Source organism: Schistocerca piceifrons, chromosome 2, assembly GCF_021461385.2.
Source record: "Schistocerca piceifrons isolate TAMUIC-IGC-003096 chromosome 2, iqSchPice1.1, whole genome shotgun sequence".
Classification (NCBI taxonomy): Eukaryota; Metazoa; Arthropoda; class Insecta; order Orthoptera; family Acrididae; genus Schistocerca; species Schistocerca piceifrons.
In genome coordinates, this window is record NC_060139.1 from 555,175,195 (window position 1) to 555,194,379 (window position 19,185).

At 43.5% G+C, this 19,185-nt stretch overlaps 1 non-coding gene across 1 annotated transcript; it reads left to right on the forward strand.

Moving 5' to 3' along the window:
- Nucleotides 1-17,369: 17,369 nt before the first annotated feature.
- Nucleotides 17,370-17,444, forward strand: Trnat-ugu. Its single transcript has one exon. It is a non-coding gene; the product is annotated as a tRNA-Thr (tRNA).
- Nucleotides 17,445-19,185: the final 1,741 nt, after the last annotated feature.

A 19,185-nucleotide genomic window follows, 5' to 3' on the forward strand; every position in this document is an offset into this window, starting at 1 on the left:
ATTAGTGAGCAGAATAGACCGGGTTTACACCTCACAAGAACCGGCCTGTAAATTTTTCCGATCATTGTGCGTATATCACCATAATCAATGTACAGAAGCAAACAACTTTCCGTGGGAAAGGATACTGTAAATAGATTACTACCTTGCTCAGAGACGAGTAATTAATAATTAAGCTTCTGGAAGCATGGGACGCATACATCGCTGACATTAGAGAATAACCCAGAAGATTACATTGGTGAATGAAGCGTACAAAACCCAGATTACGGAAATTGCAACGACAACATAGTTACAGCAAAAGTGGGTGGGAGAAAAGTTAGAGGAACTTTATTTCATCTGTCTCCGACAATTGTACCATCATACGAGATATATAACCAATAAAATTTCAAAGATAAAGAAGATTAAAGCATAGATAAAGGCAATGCAAAGAAGAAGACAAGAGGATCTTGAAGTGTGGTCGAGAGTATTATCCATGGGAAGAATCCTTCACTCACCACCTAATACGAACGTCAAAAAGGACAAAATACAAAATAATCGAGTAACTCAAGATAGGAAACAAGACAATACAACAGAAGGCTCATATCAAAAGCGAAGTGCAGCAACATTTCAGTGCGTTGTACGCTGCATTAGATGTAGACGAGAACATCGAATCAGTTTTACTGAATGATGTCGACGAAGTGAAGCATTCTCTCAGTGAAGAATTTACATACGAGGATATGTAATATGAAGAGCTATTGAGAAGGCCGAAAGAAAAGTCACCAGATTGAGATGAAATACAGGCTGAATTTATTTCACTTAGTGTGAACTGTAGACTAAAAATGAATAAATTGCTAAAAGGTAGGAGTTTAGGGAGATCAGACCTGGATAAACTGAAAGAACCAGAGACTGTAGAGAATTTCAGAGAGCGTTAGGGAACGATTGACAAGAACGGGGGAAAGAAATACAGTAGAAGAAGAATGGGTAGCTTTGACAGATAAAGTATTGAAGGCAGCAGAGGAGTAAAAAGACAAGGGCTAGTAGAAATCCTTGGGTAGCACAAGAGATACTGAATTTAATTGATGAAAGGAGGCAATATAAAAATGCGGTAAATGAAGCAGGCGAAAAGGAATACAAACGTCTCAAACATTAGATCAACAGGAAGAGCAAAATTGCTAAGTATAGATGGCTAGAGGACGAATGTAAGGATGTAGAGGCATATATCACTAGGGGTAAGATAAATACTGCCTACAGGAAAATTGAAGAGACCTTTGGAGAAAAGAGCACCACTTGTAGGAATATCAAGAGCACAGATGGAAAACCAGTTCTAAGCAAAGAAGGGAAAGCAGAAAGGTAGAAAGAAAATATTGAGTGTCTCTACAAGGGCGATGTATTGGACAGAAATATTATAGAGATGGAAGAGGAAGGAGATGAAGATGAAATGGGAGATATGATACTGCATGAAGAGTCTGACAGAACACTGAAAGACCTAAGTCGAAACAAGGCCACGGGAGTAGACAAGATTCCATTAGAACTACTGATAGCCTTGAGAGAGCCATTCCTGAAAAACTCTGCCATCTGATGAGCAACAAGTATGAGACAGGCGAAATACCCTCAGACATAATAATTCCAATTCCAAAGAAAAGCAGGTGTTGAGAGGTGTGAAAATTACCGAACTATCGGTTTAATAAGTCACGGCTGCAAAATCCTAACACGAATTCCTTACAGACGAATGGAAAAACTAGTAGAAATCGACCTTGGGGAAGATCAGTTTGGATAAATGTTGGAACACGTGAGGCAAAACTGACCCTACGGCTTATCTTAGAAGATAGAGTAAGGGACGGCAAATCTACGTTTCTAGCATTTGTAGACTTAGAGAAAGCTTTTGACAATGTTGATTCGTATATTCTCTTTCAGATTCTGAGGCAGAAGCAAAACGAGGATAGTGGAATGTAATCGGATTAAATCAGGTGATGCCGAGGGTATTATATTAGGAAATTAGGCACTTGAAGTAGTAGATGAGTTTTGCTATTTGGGGAGCAAAATAACTGATGATGGTCGAAGTAGAGGATATAAAATGTAGACTTGCAATGTCAAGGGGAGCGTTTCTGAACAAGAGAAAATTGTTAACATCGAGTATAGATTTAAGTGCCAGGAAGTCTTTTCTGAAAGTATTTGTATGGAGTGTAGCCATGTATGGAAGTGAAACATGGATAATAAATAATTTAGACAAGAATAGAGTAGAGCCTTTCGAAATGTGGTGCTACAGAAGAATGCTGAACATTAGATGGATAGATCACGTAACTAATGTATAGGTACTGAATAGAATTGGAGAGAAGAAGAATTTGTGGTTCACATGGCTTTAAGCAGTATGGGACTTAACATCTGAGGTCACCAGTCCCCTAGACTTCGAACTACTTAAACATACCTAACCTAAGGACATCGCACACATCTATGCCCTAGGCAGAATTAGAACCTGCGACCTTAGCAGCAGCGCGGTTCCGGACTGAAGTTCCTAGAACCGCTCGGCCACAGCAGCCGGGGAAGAATTTTGTGGCACAACTTGATTAGAAGAAGGGATCGGTTGCTAGGAGGCATCAAGGGACCACTAAATTAGTATTGGAGGGCAACGTGGATGGTAAAAATTGTAGAGAGAGATCAAGGGATGAATACACTAAGCAGATTCAGAAGGATGTAGGTTACAGTAGGTACTTGGAGATGAAGAAGTTTGCACAGGGCAGGGTAGTATGGAGAGCTGCATCAAACCAGTCTCTGGACTGAAGATCACAACAACAACAGTGTGATATAGAAGCTTCCAGGAGCGGCTCATCGTATTGGTACCCAAGAAATAGAACGCTGACTACAACCTAGCTCGAGCTGTGGAACGCAAGCTTAAGGGACGTAATGAACGACATGGGAAATTATGAGACATGTGCAGTCCCTGGCCGTAGTTTAACCGACAACCTGAGTGATTACCGTGACAAAATACACATCATCGATATATATAACATCAGGGACTATGTAATAGTTTACTATTTGCAGTGTCTTTGTTTTACGGTGTACAGTACTGCTACGATCTACAGCTGTATCAAGTGGAAGATGTATTCTGAATTGCGAATACGATTAGACTTTCAAACGAAAATTTGTGCTGGATAGGGATTTAAACCAGGATTTTCCGCTTTACGCAGGCGTTCGCCTTAACTACTTCGGCGATCCGAAAACACCTCCGGGACCGACCCAGACTTCCATATGTCACTGAGTCCACGTTGTGTACTCCCTTGATCTGATGCCTCGCCTTGGAGAGTATTATTATTGTCGCAGCCTGTGTAAGCATGTAATACTGTTTGCATTGTTTGTGTTTTGCGGTGTACCATGCAATGTCCTTCAGACATGTATTCAAGCGACAAGAACAATAAAATCTGCCCCTGTGCGGGAATCAAAGCAGGTGAGCGAATGCAGGACGTGAACGCTCAGTCGCATATGGAGATTTCAAAATTTCTAAGCTGTAGGCACTGCAGTAATGAATAGAACAGTAGTCAGTCCACACAGTAGAAGTTAAACTGAAGAGGAGGAGACGTCTCTAAAAGGTCAATCTTAGATGAAAGAGATATAGGTACTAGAAAAACAACTCAGAAGAAAGTATAAACGTTTTCAGGAAAAGAGAAGAATACAATCAAAAAATTCGTTTAGGAATCTAATAAACACTAAGTGTAGAAAATAGGAAATAACTGCAGAAAAAATGCGGAGGTATGGAAACAGAAATGGTCAGCTTTAGGAGTGATTTAGCATATAGAAAAATCAAAACGACCTCCAGTGAAATTAAAAGTGAGAGCGTCAACATTAAAAGTGCAATGGCAATTTCACTGTTAAATGCAGGGGGGAAAAGGAGAGAGAGAGAGAGAGAGAGAGAGAGAGAGCACAGATAGGCGGAAATGCTACACTAAAGGCCTCTACATAGGGGTTGGGTGGGGTGAAGGGAACTGTCTGATGCTGAGTTGTATTAGCAGACATAGGAGATCCAGTATCAGGGTATAACATAGCTTTGGGAGATTTGCGATTAAATAAGTCAGAAGCGTTAAGTAATATATCTACGGGATTTCAAAAATTACTGGGGAAGCGGCAATTAAAGTTGGTTTCGTAGAAGTTCAGTTTGGAGAAGTATCAAAATATTTCCGGAAAATATCATCCATAGAATCCGACAGATAGCAAAGGCGGATAAGTGCGAAAATTATCGCACAATCAGCTTAACATCTCAGGCATCAAAATAGTTGAAAGAATAATACACAAAAGAAAATTGAGAATCTGTTAGATGACAAACAGGTGTTTGCACCAAGAGATTGCGCTTGATATTAGAAGCTATGATTAAGAAACATCAAGACTGGTTCATAGGATTTGTCGACCTAGAAAAAGAATTCGATAGTGTACAATGATGCAAAATTCTCGACATCCTAGGAAAATCAATGTAAGCTGCACGGAAAAACGCAAAATATACAGTACTAGTGACCCAGGAAATGCGTCGCAATTGCTAATTGTGTATGGAAATTCGATGTAGGATCTAAGCTGGTTCTTCCCCCTCTTTCTGTCCATCTCCTTCCTCTCTCTGTCTCCTTCTCCCCCCTCTGATCGATCATGAACATTGTTTATTGCTACTGCAAACGAAACGTTGATTGGGAGTTGAAGTCGCTCGAAGTGGACAGATGAATAGGTTGGGAACGGCGGTATACGGACGATTCAGATTCCGTAGTAGTATTCCATTCAGTAACCGCTATCCATAAATACAACTTTACTGTCTTATGGTAAAAAAGACTGCGAGGAAGGAAACAAAACAGCCCATTGTAGTGTATACAACTTTGCTTTTGTAGGAGAAAGAATATATTAGATGGGAGAAACAGCTTGTCTAATGGTTTGAATGCTTGCTATCGTAGTTAAAACTACAGCGAGATAGGAAACGAAACCGCGCATTTTTACAGCAAAGTACAGCGTTTTCTTCCTCGCAGTTGGTTTTAACGAAACACTTATACACAGTTGTTTAAAAAATGTGCAGCCTATGTCCGTCTGATTGTTTATCGGAGAATCATGTAAAAATCTGAAAAATCGGCCAAGAACATTTCTGTGATCAATGTCCGTCAGAACAACAGCATGTAAAAACTGCAGTAAAGTGATCAATAACTTTTCGAGATTTTTGGAAACAGTACCGACGTGGCGTCTTTATACACTATTATAGATGTACAAACAACCAGAGGTAAATATAAGAATGGAAGGCCGAGAACAAAGTGCTAGGATTAAAAATGATATTAAATCATGGATGTATTCTTTCGTCCTTCTTTGTTCAAGCAATACGTCGAAGAAACAATAGCAGAACTAAATGTGGAAGATTTGGATTAAAGTTCGTGATGAAAGGGTGTCAGTAATATGGTACGCAAATGACATAGCTACCCGCGGTGGATATGAAAAACAGTCACAGGGCCTGTTGAATGGAATGAACAATCTGATGACTACAGAATATGGGTTGAGAGCAAACTGAAGAAAGACGAAACTAATGAGGAATAGCAGGAATGAGATATTGGGATTAACACCAACATTGGTGACTACGAAGTAGGCGAAGTTACGGAATTCTACAGTGCTGGAAGCAAGATAACAATGATGCATGAAGTAAGTAAGACATAAAAAGCAGATTAGCACAGGTAAAGAGGGCATTCCAGCCCAAGAGAAGTCTGCTAGTATCAAACATCGGTCTGAATTTGAGGAAGAAGCTACTGAGAATGCACTATCATGCTTAAAAGTATCCGAACGACCAAACTTAAGTTCCGCCTGATTTGTATGTTAACCATTTAACTTTCTTGCAGGTCCTCTAATTTGCTTTCAGCACAGTCGTTTGACAAAACAGTTAGTACTGGGACTAGAAAACACTTCCCTGTATGGTTATCAACCTAGAAGCAAATTAATACCATGGTAATGCAAATATCAGGAAACTCGTCACAAAAGATGAGTCTTTAACACTTGTGAACTGTAACTTATTAGAGAAATGATATATCAAAAAGAAAGTTCAGCTTATAGTTACGTGACGACAATTTTTAGAGGGGAGCAGGATACAGGACTCCTAATCAACAACTATTGTGCGTGTTAACAAACAACAGAAGATCGTAGATACAGTTTCAGTCAGAAGTTACGAAGTCTGTGCATGCTTATACTTGAACCGACGCAACGTAACATTTGGATGGCCATCCGAACCCAGCACATATTAATTTTGTTAACTAACTACAACAGAATGTTAAATATCGAAATTTTTCTCCAGTAGCGAAATATCTGAAACTGTAATGACAGACGAAAAGGTTTTGCCTTTCTGGGATTCGAATCCAGCACCTACCGCCATCGTTTGCAAGCCTCTAATGTACGTTAAACATCGGTTTTTCTTTTTTTTCTTGCCAGTAGCGAAATGAGTTCATGTCTCAATGAAACGTTCTGTGCTGACTGGGACCCGAATCCCGTACGTATCATCGTCGTTGACCGCATACTAAGAGGAGTTAACTACTGAATTCATTTTCACCTGGAGCTAGGAGTAGCATGTTTGAACCTAAAATCACGTGATGGAAAGCTATGTGTTCGATCAGAAGGTGTGTGTCGAACACGCACCATTTGTTGTTGGCGTGGCATGAACTGACGTTAAAAATCATAATTGTTTTTCTGCCTGGAGTTTGGCGTGCATATGCTACTGCTTGAATTGCAATGACGAAAATGTATGTGCTGGACCAGGATTCAAACCCAGGCAAGCGCCTTTAGTGGAGACCTCGAAGCTTTTGGAATCTTGGGGAAGCAACGAAACTATGGAAGTGTATCGGACCAAATGGGTCAAATCCCGACACTGGGTGGTTCTAATACAATAATAAACAAGTACCATGTGCCCTAACGATTGGTTCGTTGATGAAATAAAATAACTGGTCTAAGAAAGCTTACTGGTGACCGAGTTATTACTTGCCGTGAGTTTCGCCCCGTTCATGACCCAACATACACCGGCTCTCCTCAAGTCGGTAGCGGAAGGATAGCATATTTAATTTGGAATTGGAAGCACGTTGTCAGTTGGTGTTACGAAACTAGAATCATTCCAACTGAAAACCGAACTGCACGTAATGCTGTCTCATGATTTTGTTATGAAATCGGTATTTCCGTAATGGATGACAGTTTTGACTCGCTGGAGTTGGATTACAGCCTTTGTAAAACATGTGTATTCTTGTTCTGCCCCATCACCGTTCATTATACTCCTCGGCTAATCAATGCGTAATTCTGCTCTCACGGACTCAAAATGACACAATGGCCATCTACACGACCTGGTAACATAAAGCAGTACGACGAAGTACACGAACAACTGCTTTCCACAGTAGTGCCGTATGAATTAGTGGTGTAGTGGCAAATGTGGCGCAATGTAAACTCAAAGGCGAAATATGGAACTCTTTCACCACTTCAACTTGTAAACCGCATGTCGTATGATATAGCTGTATATACAACAGTACTGTGACCCTCGCTCACGCAGCATATGAGAAAAGCATTAAACTACGTAATCTACTACAGCAGGAAAAATTTTCCTGAAAAAAGATTGATCCACTTCGATCCTGGAGATTTGCTCTGGCATGTCGTCACGCAATTTGTTATAAGTATATTTATAAGTCGTCACGTTTTATTTGAGGTTCTAAAATCGTTCTTGCGATGACTTACTGGATGTGGCAAAATTGAGGGTTATGAGGAACATCGTTTATGAGTGAGCGTGAGACGGGAAAAAAGCCTAACATTTGTGACATTTTCTTCTCTTTGGATTTCATAGAAGGTTACGGATAATAGAGACAGCTGGAAACATATGTGGAGTGTTAGGGGTGTTGCAGCGAAGAAATTGTGAGATCCTCCCCACTCGTCTCGTACGGGGTGACTAAAGGATACTGCGTTCTCGGAATGCTATATAACAATTCAAGTAAAATCACATTCACAGTTTTTATCACAAATAAGAAGAATGACAATACTTAACTGTCATTTACAACAAGTGTCGTAGGCGATGGGCGACGTTCAAACAGTAGTGTTCTTTGCTATATACAATGTCCAAACAAGCAATGGATATGGATCACTAATAACTGTACTGCGAGTGCCGGTCTTCAACTGTGTGAACACTGTCCGCATACTGAGCGTCCGAGGCTGGCAGGAGAGGCGCTTATATTCTCTTCTCGTAGAGGCCGCTCCTGTCATGGTGCGGTCCTATTCAGAGCACCATTGGCCGACGTCATCTCACCGCCTTCTCTTCACGTGCGTTCTTCATCTTCGTTCTGGCGCTTGTGGTTGCGCCAGAACATTCCTCTCCTCCCCTCCTCCCCCCTCCCCCCCCAAAGCGACGGACCGTCGTCGTGCGTCGTGAACGGAGTGGGACCACGGCGGGGGAGATAGGAATGTGGGCGCATCGCCAGGCCGGAAGCTGTGGCTACAGGGGACGTCAAGCTTCAGGCCGTACCCCCGCCTGCGCTCTGGCAGAAACGTCACCCCGAAAACGACCAGAAGGGTACGCGTCCACCTCCTGATGCCATGAACCAGATGCAGAAGTCGGCGACTGCTGGGGTTGGGCGGGTCCAGCTCCATCGGTAGGACGAGAGGTGAAGGCGAACGCTCGCTCTCCATGGGGTCATCCCGCGGTATCCTGAGGACACCCTCTGGCGGCTGCTGTGTCTCTGGATCTGTGAATCCGGGGAAGAGAGACTGAAAGATCATTGTGTACACGACAGAGGCAAAGCTGAATTTGATGGCGGCGCTGCAAGCCATCTGGACCTGAAAGAAGATACACGCAAGCGCCAAGTCGACGGACGATGTCGCCTTGCGCCCACCGTCTGCTGCCGCTAAAAACCCTATAAAAGGTAATATCACACGGTGGGAAGCCATACTTGCAGCCTTCCTTCGGCGCAGGATGCTCGGGAGGGTGAAGCAGTGTCCGATGGCGGCGGCCGTGAAACGATAGTCCATTTCGTGGGTGTGAACGATGAGGCGAGAAACAGTTGCAGTGCTTGATCCCTGGTGTGTGCGTAGCGAAGTTTGGCCACCTGCTGCTTGAATGTTCTGACAAAACGTTCCGCTTCGCCGTTCACTGTGGATGGAACAGTGCACGAGTTAGATGTTGTATGCCATTGCGTTCACAGAATGTTTCTTATTCATTTGACGTGAACTGAGGTCAGTTGTCTGACACTATTACTTCAGGTAAACCTTCGAGGCTAAAAATCAATGACAACACCTGAATTGTGTTACGTGACGTTGAAATCATTGACACAACAAAAGGAAATTTGCTACAGGAGTCAACCAAAATCAACCAACGAGTGTTCCAAAAATGTCCAGCAAAGTCTATGTGCACACGTTGCCATGGCGATGAGACTTAGGCCAAGAAGAGGACCGGCCACTGTGGCCGAGCAGTTCTAGGCGCTTCAGCCCGGAACCGCGCGACTGCTACGGTCGCAGGTTCGAATACTGCCTCGGGCACGGATATGCATGGTGTCCTTAGGGTAGTTAGGTTTAAGTAGTTCGAAGTTCTAGGAGACTGATGATCTCAGATGTTAAGTCCCATAGTGCTCAGAGTCAATTGAACCAAGCAGAGAGTTTTTGTGGCGGAGCGGACCGATTTTCCGCAGATGCGTTACACTGTGACTTCATCTTTTCTATTTGGGTGTCCGTACCCTGCCAAGTACAGTGTCGACGCGCTAACTGTTTCGTACGAACAATCCCCAGTGCCCTTGGTAAAGTAACTACAACACTTCTTTTTGCAAAGCCTTAGGGATCAACACACGTGACTGTCCACTGTCATTTTCAACAAGAATTGCCGGCCGTGGTGGTCGAGCGGTTCTAGGCGCTACAGTCTGGAACCACGCGACCGCTACGGTCGCAGGTTCGAATCCTGCCTCGGACGTGGATGTGTGTGATGTCCTTAGGTTAGTTAGGTTTAATTAGTTCTAAGTTCTAGGGGACTGATGGCCTCAGAAGTTAAGTCCCATAGTGCTCAGAGCCATTTGAACCATTTTGAACAAGAATTACACTTTTCTGTACAGCGAGGCTATGCCAACGTGTCAAGTATCAGCGCATGACAGAGTTCTTTATGCTGTTCAATGAGTGATGCCAAGATGTGCGAATGTATGTTAGCAAAATGTTCAAATCTGGATCAGCGTCCGTGGCCTGTGCAATTTTATTATAATTCAGCAGACAAGACTGAAGTTGTTGTGTCTAGACAAGACAGCCTAGACACAATGAGAGGAAGCCGAAAGGCACGCGCTAAGCCAAAGCAGGGTGCGTGAGGTCTGAAACAGGATACGTAATGAATGCTATAAAGAAAAGTACGTAGCTTCTGGAATACTTAACTTTAATCCATCCTTTTGGTACATCTGGAGATTGTGGCGATACAAGTGAGACTCTTTAGATACATGCAATGTTATTAATGGCGCCTTGCTAGGTCGTAGCCATTGATTTAGCTGAAGGCTATTCTAACTATCGGCTCGGCTAATGAGCAATGCTTCGTCCATGTAGTCGCTAGCAAAGTCGTCCGTACAACTGGGGCGAGTGCTAGTCCGTATCTCGAGACCTGCCTTGTGGTGGCGCTCGGTCTGCGATCACACAGTGGCGACACGCGGGTCCGACATGTACTAATGGACCGCGGCCGATTTAAAGCTACCACCTAGCAAGTGTGGTGTCTGGCGTTGACACCACAGAAGTAATTCAGAATCCTGACCATCGATGTAACAACACCATGCAGCAGAAGCGTCAAAGTCTGTGTCAGGACCAATATGAAGATGTGAAAGCGCTTCCGCATCACCATGTTGAGCTGTCGGACGACAAAAAATCTCATACTGGTATTGAGACAAGAACAAAGCCCAGCTTTGCAATTTTTGGGCAGTTCATACAGGAACCGGATTCGTCGGATGAACCAAGGACTTCAGAGGCTTGTGATCCGTTACTAAGTAGAATTTTCTGTCATACAAATACTGATGAAATTTGGTGACATCATGCACAATAGCCACAGCCTCTTTCTCGATTTGTGAATAGTTACACTGAGCTTTGGACAACATTTTTGATGCGAAAGCAATAGGTCTGTCGTTATCTCCAATTCTGCGCGAAAACGTAAATCTTGGAATACCACTGGTTTGTTAGGGCCAAAGCGAACTAAACATCGATCACAGAGCAATGCATCTGTAATGTATGAATGCAGAGTCTCGCGGCAATAACATTGAACAAAATGTTCTCGGGTTTCCAAACACATCAATTGCTTAAAACTACATGACCATTCGGCCAAGCACTCCTTGGCCATTGTCAAGTGGTATGACTGCCAGTGGGCTGTTGGTGCGCCCTTATATGTGCTAGCTGCCGGCTGTGACGTCACTGGTGCCCGTGACATTGCCATATATGGGCATGTTTTGAGTCGGCGTTCGATGTATCCTCTTCAACCGCGCGATCGCTGGATCCCACACAGCGCTGAGCTGCAAGCCACCGTCTCTATTCAGGGTGTTTGCGGTAATTTTTATTTCAATAGCTTCCTTTATTAACCTGTCCCAGAAGCCGTTAGTGCGAGCCACGACAGAAGTATCGTCAAATTTTATGTGGTGACCGTTTTCTAACGCATCCTCAGCAAACGCAGATTTCTCTGGATAGAGTAGACAATCTCATGATCTTTTCTGCTTTGTTATACAGTGCGCACTGTTTGTCCGATGTACTTCTGGCCACACTCACAAGGTATTTCGTAGACTCCAGGTATTCTGAGACCTACTGCGTCTTTAACTGGTCTCGGTAATTATCTTGCCCGTCACAGAGCCACACAATGGCAGCAAAGCAAGTTTCATTTCCTGCTCTTCGTCGGTGGTCTTATTCTAATAGTGCACAGCTGGCACAGCACGGATAAGAGGGCTTTGAGCCCAGACGTGTCAACACGAACTGATGCGAGCTAGTTTGTTAGCAGTGGCACTGCGGGCACGTACAGCTGTAGCCTACGCACGTCACAGCATCGATGTGTACAGCTGCGATGGTGCCGTCAGAGGATCACTTAGAAGATGGCATGCTGCACCGTGGACTTCAGCGATAAAAGAAGGTTCTGGCTGCACTCAAGTGAGGTCGTTTGCTCGTAACACATACTGTAGACCTGGTGAGCGTTGTCTCGTACAGTGCATCCGTCCAAGGCACACTGGCCTCACCCCAGGCTTTGGGGTGTGCGGTTCGATAAGACACAACCCTCTTTCACCTTTGGTGTTTCTGGAGGGAACGCTAACTAGCGCTCGGCACGTGCAGAATGCTTCTAGAATGGTTCTTTTGCTGTTCTTGCTCGTAAAATTCAACGTGCTCTGAAAGACGTGCAGGAACTTCCCCGGCCAGCACCATCTCCGGATTTGCCTCCAATCAAGTATATCGAGGCTATGATGGGATGAAAAGTGACTCTTGCGGCTCGTTAGCCAACAATTCTTATAGAACTGCGTGAACAGGACGCAGAGGTCTGGATGCCAGAGTCACCGCCTACCCGTGGAGGCTAAACCATTTACTAATGTGGGCGTGATAGCATGGGTCGATAGCTGTTACCTCAGAATCGCTTGTGCTATTGGTCTGTAAGAGTAATCGTTTCGTGTACCCAAATGCACTATTATAACAATAAATCTTTGGAAACCTCCAAAAGGGTGTATTAATTCTTTCCGGCAGTGTATTTGCGGCAGCCATTTCGCCTTTGCTTCCCTAAGTTTTCTATTTATTTAAATGCTAAGTGATTTATACTGCTTTATTCCTGTCTTTCCCTGAACATTTTTGTACTTCCTCCTTTCGTCAACCAGTTGAAGTATTTATTCTCTTACCCAAGGTTTCTTCGCAATTATCTCCCTAGTATCTGTGTTTGCTTTTTCAGCACCTGTGATTTCACTGAGATGACCACTCCTGTTCAGCTGAATTTCTATTGCGGTATTCCTTATCATAGTGTCAACATATTTAGCGAACTTCTGACGCTTCTCAGTACTGATCAGTACTTCCGTATCCTACTGCCTTCCCATTGACACGTAGTACGGTGTTCTCAAATTTCATTCTACTCTTCATCACTACTTAATTGTGATCTGGATCTATATCTGCTTCTGGGCACACCTTACAACACAATATCTAATTTCGGAAATCTACAAGTCTTATTGTATGTGTATACCATGTTCAGCATTGGCGGCCGAAGACTTCCAGCATAAGAAGTCAGCCTCATTCTGCCAACGGCCTTGTCAAAGAGGGCGGAGGAGCGGATCGAGGTTCAGGGCAGTCTCTTGTCCTAGGGGTGGGAAATTGCCCCTAAAGGCGGAAGAATCAGCAATGATCAACGACATGAGGATGCAGAAGGCAATGGAAACCACTGCATTAAAGACACGTAACGTGTATCCACAGGACATGTAGCCTGTAATTGAAGAAGTGTCATGATGATCTCTCCATTGGAAAAAGACTCCGGAATAGTCCCCCATTCCGATCTCCGGGAGGGGACTGCCAAGGGGGAGGTTACCATGAGAAAAAGATTGAATAATCTACGAAAGGATAACGTTCTACGAGTCGGGGCGTGGAATGTCAGAAGCTTGAACGTGGTAGGGAAACTAGAAAATCTGAAAAGGGAAATGCAAAGGCTCAATATAGATATAGTAGGGGTCAGTGAAGTGAAGTGGAAGGGAGACAGGGATTTCTGGTCAGATGAGTATCGGGTAATATCAACAGCAGCAGAAAATGGTATAACAGGCGTAGGACTCGTTATGAATAGGAAGGTAGGGCAGAGGGTGTGTTACTGTGAACAGTTCAGTGACCAGGTTGTTCTAATCAGAATCGACAGCAGACCAACATACATGCCGACGTCGCAAGCTGAAGATGAACAGATAGAGAAAGTGTATGAGGATATTGAAAGAGTAATGCAGTATGTAAAGGGGGACGAAAATCTGACAGTCATGGGCGACTGGAATGCAGTTTTAGGGGAAGGAGTAGAAGAAAAGGTTACAGAAGAATATGGGCTTGGGACAAGGAATGAAAGAGGAGAAAGACTAATTGAGTTCTGTAACACGTTTCAGCTAGTAATAGCGAATACACTGTTCAAGAATCATAAGAGGAGGAGGTATACTTGGAAAAGGCCGGCAGATACGGGAAGATTTCAATTAGATTACATCATGGTCAGACAGAGATTCCGAAATCAGATACTGGATTGTAAGGCGTACCCAGGAGCAGATATAGACTCAGATCACAATATAGTGGTGATGAAGAGTAGGCTGAAGTTCAAGACTTTAGTCAGGAAGAATCAATACGCAAAGAAGTGGGATACGGAAGTACTAAGGAATGACGAGATACGTTTGAAGTTCTCTAACGCTACAGATACAGCAATAAGGAATGGCGCAGTAGGCAGTACAGTTGAAGAGGAATGGACTTCTTTAAAAAGGGCCATCACAGAAGTTGGGAAGGAAAACATAGGTACAAAGAAGGTAGCTGCGAAGAAACCATGGGTAACAGAAGAAATACTTCAGCTGATTGATGAAAAGAGGAAGTACAAACATGTTCCGGGAAAATCAGGAATACAGAAATACAAGTCGCTGAGGAATGAAATAAATAGGAAGTGCAGGGAAGCTAAGACGAAATGGCTGCAGGAAAAATGTGAAGACATCGAAAAAGATATGACTGTCGGAAGGACAGACTCAGCATACAGGAAAGTCAAAACAACCTTTGATGACATTAAAAGCAACGGTGGTAACATTAAGAATGCAACGGGAATTCCACCGCTAAATGCAGAGGAGAGAGCAGATAGGAGGAAAGAATACATTGAAAGCCTCTATGAGGGTGAAGATTTGTCTGATGTGATAGAAGAAGAAACAGGAGTCGATTTAGAAGAGATAGCGGATCCAGTATTAGAATCGAAATTTAAAAGAGCTTTGGAGGACTTACGGTCAAATAAGGCAGAAGGGATAGATAACATTCCATCAGAATTTCTAAAATCATTGGGGGAAGTGGCAACAAAACGACTATTCACGTTGGTGTGTAGAATATATGAGTCTGGCGATATACCATCTGACTTTCGGAAAAGCATCATCCACACAATTCCGAAGACGGCAAGAGCTGACAAGTGCGAGAATTACCGCACAATCAGCTTAACAGCTCATGCATCGAAGCTGCTTACAAGAATAATATACAGAAGAATGGAAAAGAAAATTGAGAATGCGTTAGGTGACGATCAGTTTGGCTTTAGGAAAAGTAAAGGGACGAGAGAGGCAATTCTGACGTTACGGCTAATAATGGAAGCAAGGCTAAAGAAAAATCAAGACACTTTCATAGGATTTGTCGACCTGGAAAAAGCGTTCGACAATATAAAATGGTGCAAGCTGTTCGAGATTCTGAAAAAAGTAGGGGTAAGCTATAGGGAGAGACGGGTCATATACAATATGTACAACAACCAAGAGGGAATAATAAGAGTGCTCGTATTAAGAAGGGTGTAAGACAAGGCTGTAGCCTTTCGCCCCTACTCTTCAATCTGTACATCGAGGAAGCAATGATGGAAATAAAAGAAAGGTTCAGGAGTGGAATTAAAATACAGGGTGAAAGGATATCAATGATACGATTCGCTGATGACATTGGTATCCTGAGTGAAAGTGAAGAAGAATTAAATGATCTGCTGAACAGAATGAACAGTCTAATGAGTACACAGTATGGTTCGAGAGTAAATCGGAGAAAGACGAAGGTAATGAGAAGTAGTAGAAATGAGAACAGCGAGAAACTTAACATCAGGATTGATGGTCACGAAGTTAATGAAGTTAAGGAATTCTGCTACCTAGGCAGTAAAATAACCAATGACGGACGGAGCAAGGAGGACATCAAAAGCAGACTCGCTATGGCAAAAAAGGCATTTCTGGCCAAGAGAAGTCTACTAATATCAAATACCGGCCTTAATTTGAGGAAGAAATTTCTGAGGATGTACGTCTGGAGTACAGCATTGTATGGTAGTGAAACATGGACTGTGGGAAAACCGGAACAGAAGAGAATCGAAGCATTTGAGATGTGGTGCTATAGACGAATGTTGAAAATTAGGTGGACTGATAAGGTAAGGAATCAAGAGGCTCTACGCAGAATCGGAGAGGAAAGGAATATGTGGAACACACTGATAAGGGGAAGGGACAGGATGATAGGACATCTGCTAAGACATGAGGGAATGACTTCCATGGTACTAGAGGGAGCTGTAGAGGGCAAAAACTGTAGAGGAAGACAGAGATTGGAATACGTCAAGCAAATAATTGAGGACGTAGGTTGCAAGTGCTACTCTGAGATGAAGAGGTTAGCACAGGAAAGGAATTCGTGGCGGGCCGCATCAAACCAGTCTGTAGACTGATGACCAAAAAAAAAAAAAACATGTTCCTTTTTAATCGAATGAAGTTCTAAGTGGCTAATCATTTTTGTTCATCCCCTAATGCGTATCGCTTGTCAAGCGGAGGTCCTGTAAACCATGCCCATATATTAGAGAATGGTTGGTTCAAATGGCTATGGGACTTAACAGCAGAGGCCATCAGTCCCATAGAACTTAGAACTACTTAAACCTAACTAACCTAAGGACATCACACACATCCATGCCCGAAGCAGGATTCGAACCTACGACCGTAGCGGCCGCGCGGTTCCACACTGACGCGCCTAGAACCGCTCGGCGACACCGTCCGGCCCCATATATTAGATCAGTATAAATTATTTCAGGTACTTGCAGCAGGAAGCACACACTACACTACAGTTGGTGGAACGCGACCAACACCATCTGGTCCTTCCACAACTCGTGAGTGAGTTTCTATGCAATCTGACAACTGAGGAAACAACTCCAAAACACTTCCACTTCACGAGGTTACTAAATAGTATTTACCTCCAGTCTCATACACAAGACGGTTTCTTGGAACATGTGACATCTGTGTACCCACACAACTTCTCGTCTCAGCTGTTCAAGGAGGAAAACAGATATCACCACAACCGCTGGAGGGGGCCCATACTGCTAGCTACTTCCTCTACACTGCGCATCACGAGAGGAATAGATGGCGTCTCCGACTGCTTTAAATCTCACATCGCCAAAATAGCTGCCAAGAAGCGCCACTTCGGGAGAGAGAAAAAGAGAGAGACAGAGAGCTTATATGGATATGGTGTCTGTTCTTTCGGACATGGCACCATATCCATATAAGTATATAGTTCTGGCGATACCGGCCATGAACGTCTTTTTCTGTACAGATGCACTCATATTCCCCGAACTCTTACGGGACTTGGAAGAATGTCTTCCACGAGTAATGAGTGTGTTGGGGTGGGACACTACGAATGTAGTGTGTGGACATACAAGGTGAGAATGTGAGTCTCGCGGGAGGCGTGCGCAAGATAGTCCCTGCAGTCATACTATCATCTGTGCCCTCGGTGGCTCAGACGGACAGAGCGTCTGCCATGTAAGCAGGAGATCCCGGGTTCGAGTCCCGGTCGGGGCACACATTTTCACCTGTCCCCGTTGATCTATATCATCGTCCGTGCACAACTGACGGTATTAATGTATTTCTAATTTCGTATTTCTAATAGAGAGAGAGCTGTGCACTGTAGGCACGGTATATTGAAAATGTTCTAAGGCCAGGACCATTTGCCTCTGTCTTCTGCCCCACTGAATCTATACAGTAGCAAAAGTCGAGGACCCTGGATTCCGTACCAAAACGACGTCAAACGTATTCACTATTCTCTGCCCAATATCATCTCTCATGTCAACCAGCTTGCATTTGACATTCTCAACAATTTCTCACGTTTTTTGCAAAGGCTTGGCAATAGATACTAATTCTTAAACATCTCTGGCGAGGAAGAAGAAATTGCTACGGATGTACCCAGAGCATTTTCGATTTTCGGTGTAGAGAAATCACATTGTGCCTGTCGTGCTGAAATTGAAAATTCTCGCAGCCTGGAAATGTTTTTTATAAAAACGGGCAGCTTCAGTCCGTGTGTCCCATTCTTGTCAAGAAAGGCTCTGGCGGCAACGCTGTGTTAGGAAACTGTTCTCTATAGCGCAACACACGATGCGGGCTTTGAGAAACACTTCCTTAGTGCATCAAACTTTTGTTTACCTGTCAGTAGTTATGTCGCACGTCTTCGGAGATAAGTTGCATTGCATGAACCAGCCAACTGAAGTGGATTAAATGCGATATAATACAAGTAGGGGAGTTTCTGTCTTCAACATGTAGGACCCAGCATCCAGATACGAAACAAGATTATTTTTTCTGGAATTTCCTCTAAACGCATCACTGTAGGACCGTCATTCACAAAACTAGGTACGTTTGACTCAGTTGTACGTACCAACATTTTTCAGTAAATCAGTAATTACTTTCAGGGTACTCCTCCTTTAAGTTTGTTGACAATGAGGTTGCCAATAACACGTACGCATACCATCTTAGTTTCGTCGACCGCTGTCCATATATGGATACTTACATAGCGTCATACACTTCTTAGCGTCTCCTGATAACAAAAATCTAAGGAATTTTGACTCAAAGTGTGATTCATCAGGAATATTTTGCTCACAGTACCTGAGTAGAAGCGCCCGATTTTCAGGCACTCACGAGAAAGAAAACGTGTGTGCAGTTTGGAGTCTTTCGCATCTGCGTCAGCAATATTTACTTTTTAGACAAGTGCACTGCTTTGGTCTCTGTGTGTGCATCACTCATGTTATTCAGGTCGGGATTTCATACAGCACCCGATCTCCTTATCACACGTCGAAACAGAACAGTGTGCCCTTGAGTAGCGAAAGCGTCATCCATCGTAAAACGAAATCTTGGTAGTAGAAGCAGCTGTCGAGGGTAAAAAATGTAGAGGGAAACAGATTGGAATACATCCAGCAAATCATTGAGGACGTAGGTTGCAAGCGCTACTGCGAGATGAAGAGGTTGGCGCAGGAGAGGAATTCGTGGCAGAAGATTGATGACAGTATTTAAAAAAAATGATGATTTTGGTGCAGTAGGAGACATGGGCTCTTGAGAAGTACTATTTGGCAAACTTTTCTTGGCGCACGCGCCCCGCGGCGGTAGACATCTCCAGTAGCAGGAAAATTTCTGGCCGCTAGTATGTTATCTTCCCCAATGCAAATCTCGACAGCGCACAGTAATGGTTACTACTACTATTATCGTTATTGTATATCCTGCACATTTCAGAACTGAAATTCTGAATCTTATAACATTAAACGAAAGCACGTCCTTC